The sequence below is a fragment of the Schistocerca americana genome, chromosome 4 (assembly GCF_021461395.2).
Source record: "Schistocerca americana isolate TAMUIC-IGC-003095 chromosome 4, iqSchAmer2.1, whole genome shotgun sequence".
NCBI lineage: Eukaryota > Metazoa > Arthropoda > Insecta > Orthoptera > Acrididae > Schistocerca > Schistocerca americana.
This window is the reverse complement of record NC_060122.1, coordinates 479591918-479599118: the sequence shown is the minus strand read 5'-3', so window position 1 is coordinate 479599118 and position 7201 is coordinate 479591918. Positions and strand designations below refer to the sequence as shown.

Sequence of the window (7201 nt, the reverse complement as noted above, 5' to 3'; positions counted from 1 at the left end):
ACATTATATGTATGATATTTTTTGTGAGCATAAAGCTCAAGATTTCAGAACATGGCATCTCAAGACGAAAAAAATGGCCAGTCATCTCCAGCGCCGTTTATGAAGTGCGTTGTGTACCTGAGGAGTCAACCAGCTGGAGCCTGTCTTGTACCTGGCCGGACACACAGCTTCTGTCGACCGAACCCTCACAATGACGCCCCTAACGCACTGCGAGACATGCAGGCTTGGCTTTGACGTAGAGTTCTAACTGTAATTCCACTCTCGATATAGACTCGCCAGTTTAAAAAAATCCACTTTACCCAATCCTAGATGGGGATGTTTTTGTCCATATACCTCGAATTTCTCACACAAAATGTAGATTCCTCCATTTTACGTACGTTATTTACAAAGACAGAACAAATACAGCATACCACGTTTTCACATCACTAAAGCATCGTTACTTGTTGATCTTAATTTGAGAATCCTTTACGACAGTACGGCATAAGCTATATTTCCTCCGAGTACTCTCTCATCTAGTAAAAAAAGTCTGTTCTCGTCAGCTTAATATCTGTTATATCCTGCAACACAGGACTACAATATTAAACTCATTTTTAGCTCATGATGCACTGCTAAAAGCTTGCTCTACGCCTGTCACAGTGTGCTTCCACACTTTTGAATTTTCGCATTTACGAAGTCTCTTAAGGTAGCAAAATAGCAGCGCAGACGAGTTCTAAATCAGGTTAATACTACATATCACTATACGAATCCAGTAATATAGATGATTTTATTACGACGAACATCTTTCCCTGTGTAAGCGGGAGATAGAAATTTCGTTAAAAGATCTCGCTGCAATAAAAAATGCCTGATTACCTCGTCAACTCATCAATCATATCTGTGATACCCTCATTCTCGCTTCTACTCGCTCAGCTGCACGTCATAGATATGAAATTGATTCACTAATTAATTAAATTAATCATTAGAGCCCTTTGGATGATGAGTAATCTTTTTCCTGCAATCGGATTACACTCACCAGGCGGGCGTTACAGACGCTTCTGCGGCGGCTCTGGGGACTCCCATAGGCTAGGTAGTCACTTCCTCTGATACCAAAATGGGTGGTAACTGTCGTCAGACAGCTGAGGATAAGAGGATATCCAAGGTTCATTATGTTCTGTCCGTAGGGTACCTTCTCATGCTGGTAGAAGTAAATAACTTAGAATTCTGGTATACACTCCGGAACTAATGCTGCTGAGACCTGTCAACCTATGTGGGTGTAGGATGCTTCACAGTCTTCTCTGCCCCTGCGATGTCTCTGCCCTCAGCACCGCCGCCATTACTGAGTCACATGCGAACAGCTGCCGCCGTTGCCATTAGGTCGTGAACCTCCACCCTCATCAAATGGTTCAATTTGGCTCTGAGCACTATGGGACTTGACATCTGAGGTCATCAGTCTCCTAGAACTTAGAACTACTTAAACTTAACTAACCTAAGGACATCACACACATCCATGCCCGAGGCAGGACCGTAGCGGTTGCGCGGTTCCAGACTGAAGCTCCTAGAACCGCTCGGACACAACGGCCGGCTACACCCCGTCAACTCAGGGCTGCTCCTGGCCGACAGCCCACTGTTCGCAGTGCCAGACAGCTGTTAATATTCCAGACTCGCAAAAGATGTCCTATCCTTCTCAGAAGGACTGGGCACTTAAATGTTAACATACCAGGATGTTGAACAATATGATTCCCCTCCTCCCTCCAACAAATCAAAATGTTCTGAAAAGTGTTTTCAAGATGTGCTGGAAAGGCTCACCCAGTGAACACTGGCAAAATACCTGTCTGCTTACCTCCCCATCCCAAATGTGTATGAGCCCGCAGACCTGGGTTTTCCTCAGAATATAGTCCTGTAGAAGCGTTCCTATTGGCTCCCGCCAAATTAGTGGGTGGATGCTTCGAGATCTCAAAAGGGAATCCTTAGATGGAAGGCAATACACTTTTTGAGGAATACTATTGAGAAACAGGCTCGGATCTAGGGGGAGGGGGGGGGGGGTCAAATCAGGGTATCTGCCCTGAGCGGCAATTTCAGGAGGTGCCAAATTTATATTCTTGAAGAAAAACTCCTTGTTTCACAAAGCGCCTAGCATCCAGGGCAAGTTGGTCCATCGATTGTTCATATGATTCTGAAACACATCCCTGTTGGTTTTTGAACATGTTTGAACACATTCTAAGTTGTTTTCTGAACGAAGCATAAGTTGATTTTTGAATGCGTGATGTGTCTGCCAGGGGAATTCCTGTCTCATCTAAAAATAAACAACTTTCTCGCGGACAAAAGGGGACAGGCCTATACTAACTGAGCCGAATAAACCCGAACGGATGAATGCCAATCGCTTTTCGCTTACGTGGTTGATACGGTGTGCGAATGGTGTTATTATAATTACTAGCGAAATCCATAAATTCAAACTACCAGAGTGAAAATAAACGACTAACAGGAGCAACAGGTAAGAAAGATTACATATTACCTTCTCAATGTATCCAAGCAAATGAAATTTTGACAAGAAAATTGGTTCAAATGGCTCTGAGCACTATGGGACTCAACTGCTGTGGTCATAAGTCCCCTAGAACTTAGAACTACTTAAATCTAACTAACCTAAGGACATCACACACATCCATGCCCGAGGCAGGATGCGAACCTGCGACCGTAGCGGCCGTGCGGTTCCAGACTGTAGCGCCTTTAACCGCTCGGCCACTCCGGCCGGCAAATTTTGACAAGAAATTTTTGCCAGGTTGGTACCGTATTAAGACCCAGCTGTACAGTCCCTGCTTAGCAGCCGCTTGATTCTATTCTCCAAATAGCGCGGAAAACGCGTTGTACGAACACGTAAAACGCGCAACTGGAGAATAAACAAGGGATAACTAAACCAGTGATTCTTGCAGGGTTAGCGAAGTTAACTGGAGAATAAGTTTTAGCAATGGCAGGAATAATTACAGAATTAGTGATGACAAGATTGTTTGTTAGAACGAGGAAGGAGAAGAAACGGAGAAATCACACAAATTGTACAGAAGAATATGACGATTCCAAAGTTATATAAAAATTTCGTACTACTACAACTTTTCGACCAAACGCTTGAGAAACTGCAGCATATGAATGAAATGTGAAACTATTTCTTAACGTAAAACTTTTTACTTGTAGTGAGCCAAATACGCATTTGATATTTGTACTTCGTGAATTATATTCTGTCGTGTTATTTATGCAAATGTGATAGATAAAAATGACCATTTGTGCCAAAACAGCCAAGCTAATTTGGCATGTGTTATAACTGCTGCGATATTAGAAAGGCCTGTTTCATTTTATCTAGCAGACAGTGAAAAAATAGGTGTAAAAATTGAGAAACCATACCAGTCTTGGGTACTATACGTATTGACAGCTTTTTCAGTATTAGATAATGACATTATGATTTTTCATGTAGCAAAACGTTTAACGAACTTTCATGAGGTAATAGATTCTTTCGCAGGGAGGAAATCACACCGTATAAAGCTCTAGCAAGATTAGAACGAAGAAAATGCTTGGATCTAAGAATTGTAGAAGTGTGTACTGTCTTGTTGACTGTTCTCTTTACTGATTTTATGTTTCCTGTACTTAATTTTATGACACACAAAAGAGAAAGTTATTAGCTAATATGCAACAAAGAATGCAAGTTTTCTGACGAGTTTTTATTCTCTCAGTCAAGTTCCACCCAATATTAATTGTAAGTTTTTTTAAGGGGTGTAGGATGTCAAACTGGCCGACTGGTATCAGGAGAAGCACCACAGGACATTTTAATTCCCACTACCTTGAAAACATTTTGATGACTTCCATTACAAAATGTACACTTTTGAATTCCGCACAGCGAAACACAGTCATGTGCGATAGAAGATTGCTGTGTGAAGAGGCGTGGCACTGCATTTTGGCACACTTAAGACCAAATAATGTCTTACATTTCCTCAAATATATATGTCTTATATATCAAACTCCTCAAAAAGATGTGCGCTAGAAAATGAACAAATTTTTGAAAAATCTATGTCTTAAAATATTTTTGACGTTCTATCTCAAACGCTCTAGAGAGGAGGGGGGGGGGGGGGGCGCCACTATCAAGTTTTTGACACGATTCGTAAATATCGTACATCTAGGGATGTTGAGAAAAAGTTTAGAGAACTGACATTTGAAGCCGAGTGCAGAAGGAGTCTTATGCCACCAACACTCATTTCACGTAAGGACCATAAAGATAAGATACGAGAAATCTGCGCTCATATGGAGGGATATAGATAGTTTTTTTTCCTCGCTCTATTTGCGAGTGGAATAGGAAAGGAAATGACTAGTAGTGCTACAGGGTACTCTCCGCCATACACCATACACTGGCTTTCGAGGTATTCATTTACATGTAGATGTAAATTTAGTCTGGCTATGAAGATGTCAATCCATCCATTTATAGACATCCAAACTCACGGAAGAATGTTGTCTCTTATTTACCGAGAAAACAGTAAAATTTGTGTGAAATCTTATGGGACTTAACAGCTAAGGTCATCAGTCCCTAAGCTCACACACTACTTAACCTAAATTATCCTAAGGACGAACACACACACACCCATGCCCGAGGGAGGACTCGAACCTCCGCCGGGATCATCCTCACACGAGAACACAGAAGTTGGAACTCCTGCTGCTGATTGTTTCTCAGTAAAAAACTTCATATTAGCATCTAATTTTCTCACTGCATCACTTCACGACACGTATGTGAGAGGCTGTAATATTTTGACCATAATACTTAGAAGAATTGATATAGAACTCACCCCTCAACTCCCCTTTTGTCAAAGTACCGCTTATCCGCCATATTCTCACGAATATTCCAGTCTCTGATAGAAGCACAGCGCCTACAGTTTATCGATATCGAGTGACTGTCTATAAATATCCCCCTGTACATGCCCTAGTCTCCTTTATCGTAGTCCAGTGATCGCTACGGCACAACTAGGACAGTATAATGGTGTCAGAGTCTTCGGTGACAGCATAGTGTTTCGTGAGAAGTTCATCTTCAGTTTTTCAGTTGAGATGTACCGCCATAATACAATTCTAACAGTACCACAGAGCTTCCAGCATACACAAATTATCCGTTGAATCATTTACATTGGAAAAACAACTTTATACCTCCACGCAAAATTCTGAGAAGCTAAGAGAGTAGAGAAAGATTCGAAATTTAATCACAACATTGTTCCTTCCCTTCGACAGCCCCCCCCCCCCCCCCCCCCCCCTTGTTTGGTCCCATAGGAACTTACCCTCCATTATACGGTATTCTGTCTAGAGCAAGGGCAGTGTGCATACATTTATTTAGAAACAAACGCAGTAGTTGCACACTTATCCGACTGTCGTACATCTGGAACCAGTTAACCAACATGCACAAGCCAGATCAAATCAGTGTCTCCAGAGACAGCAGTCATCTTTGTGCCTCTTACAACTCGATCGGAACTGTTGTGCCACAGTCTCTACGTGAAATGTCGATGGGATTTGCGGCCATACCCTCAGACATCCATTATGCTACAGAGCGACCTGCTTACAAAAATACCTTTGTATACAACCTACTCTAAAGATCCAAGATGCCGACATTTCTGCTCATGTGACCATGACGTCACTTCTGGCCGCATATTCTAAATTTGCTTGTAAATGTAGTACAGCTGTATAGAGCTAGCGCAACTGCACTTTTTCTGTATGTGTTTGTATCAGTTTCATATGGGGAGCCCCCACATACAGGGTAGGTCCGCGATAGGACCAGCATAGAGCTTGTAGGTTGATCCACAACACATTACGTCCAGCACAGGATCTAAAGGTGGATCTACCTCGCGTTAGAGACGGGATAGGGTTCGATGGTAGATCCACTACATGTTATGGCTGGGACAGGGTTTGAAGGCGAGCTAAAGCGGAAGAATATGTTCGGCTCAAATTCATTTGCATGGATTTTTAAGGGGGAGAGTAATCCACCCACTAAAAAGTGACAGTGTAGGAGGCGAGTGGACGCAAACCCCGTGATATTTCACCTAGACACTGTAACACTACAGTTCAGATAGAAGTGCAAGAGGCACGAAGATGACTGCTGTTGCCAGAGGAAACATCAACATTGATTTGGTCTGGGTTGGCTCTCGATGTACAATCGTCGGATAAGTGTATAATTACTGTGTTTGCTTCTAAATAAATAATGTAAGTACAGTTGCACATATGTGCACTGCCAACTGCTCTAGAAAGAATATGTTATCATGGTCAGTCCACTGTCAAATAGCTCGTGGGGGTAAAATGAACAGTGCTGTGATTTAACCCTGAATCTTCCTCTACCCTTGCAGTAGCTCTGATTTGTGCATGGAGGAGCGAGGTTGTTGCACCAATGTAAATGATTCAGTGGGTAGTCTGTGTGTTTCACACTAAGAACCAACAAAAACAATACTTCATCAGGAGACAGGAGTGGGGGGAGTGTTTGCCATCTTGAATAAATTAAAACTGCACCAGATTTGGCCTTAATTCCTCCACTCCCGAGAAGACCGGGTTCAGGTCTGCCATGTGGTGCTACCGAGAGGGAAGTGTCGTGGCAAAAAAGAAAGTTTTAAAAACAAGGCCATTGAAAAATGGAATGGCTTGGAATGGCTAGGCACAGTTCAGGAAAAGCATCTTTCACCCTTTAGTTGACACACATTGCCGGCCGGAGTGGCCGTGCGGTTCTAGGCGCTACAGTCTGGAACCGAGGTACCGCTACGGTCGCAGGTTCGAATCCTGCCTCGGGCATGGATGTGTGTGATGTCCTTAGGTTAGTTAGGTTTAATTAGTTCTAAGTTCTAGGCGACTAATGACCTCAGAAGTTAAGTCGCATAGTGCTCAGAGCCATTTTTACACACATTATTTGAACAAGAGCCAACATTTTTCAATTAAAAATTTTCCCAGTGTTTTAAGAAATATGATTTAAATAAAAACATGTAACATAACCCACGCCCCAAATCAAGCGATTGAGGAAGGTACACAATTACAAAATTCTTAAGACAAATGTTAACCATCAAATTTACACCTTTCTGCCATTTAAAAACAACAATTTTTTTGAAAAATCAAAAGCATTCAACCACTTAAAAGGAAAAAACTATTTTAGGGACACTCTCCACATACACTTTCAAGGCAAACTTCAAATTATGTAAGATTACTTTAAAATATTAAAGTCTACATGATCCCA

At 42.1% G+C, this 7201-nt stretch overlaps 1 non-coding gene across 1 annotated transcript; it reads left to right on the top strand.

Moving 5' to 3' along the window:
- The first annotated feature begins 489 nt into the window (after positions 1-489).
- LOC124614500 lies at positions 490-673 on the top strand. Its single transcript, XR_006979730.1, has one exon. It is a non-coding gene; the product is annotated as a U2 spliceosomal RNA (small nuclear RNA).
- Positions 674-7201: the final 6528 nt, after the last annotated feature.